The sequence below is a fragment of the Penaeus monodon genome, chromosome 15 (assembly GCF_015228065.2).
Source record: "Penaeus monodon isolate SGIC_2016 chromosome 15, NSTDA_Pmon_1, whole genome shotgun sequence".
NCBI lineage: Eukaryota > Metazoa > Arthropoda > Malacostraca > Decapoda > Penaeidae > Penaeus > Penaeus monodon.
Window position 1 is genome coordinate 48,213,158 of NC_051400.1, and position 238 is coordinate 48,213,395.

Genomic DNA, 238 nt, shown 5'->3' on the forward strand with positions numbered 1-238 from the left:
GTTTTCCAGCCCTTGTCCATTCAAAAACGAAAATGTCTCTCTCACTTTACCTAAACCTCTCCTTCTTCTTCTTGTGGGGGCTGGCCTTCGGGCGGTTCTGGGTCAGCCCCCATTCCTTTGGGCGATGTCGTGAAATGTTGAAGCCTTTAAGTTATGCTGTGGCCGCAGCGCCTTCGTCAGCGGTGAAGGCTGCGACCGCGGCGGGGTGGTGCGTCGAAGGGCGTCTTAGCGGGGGTTA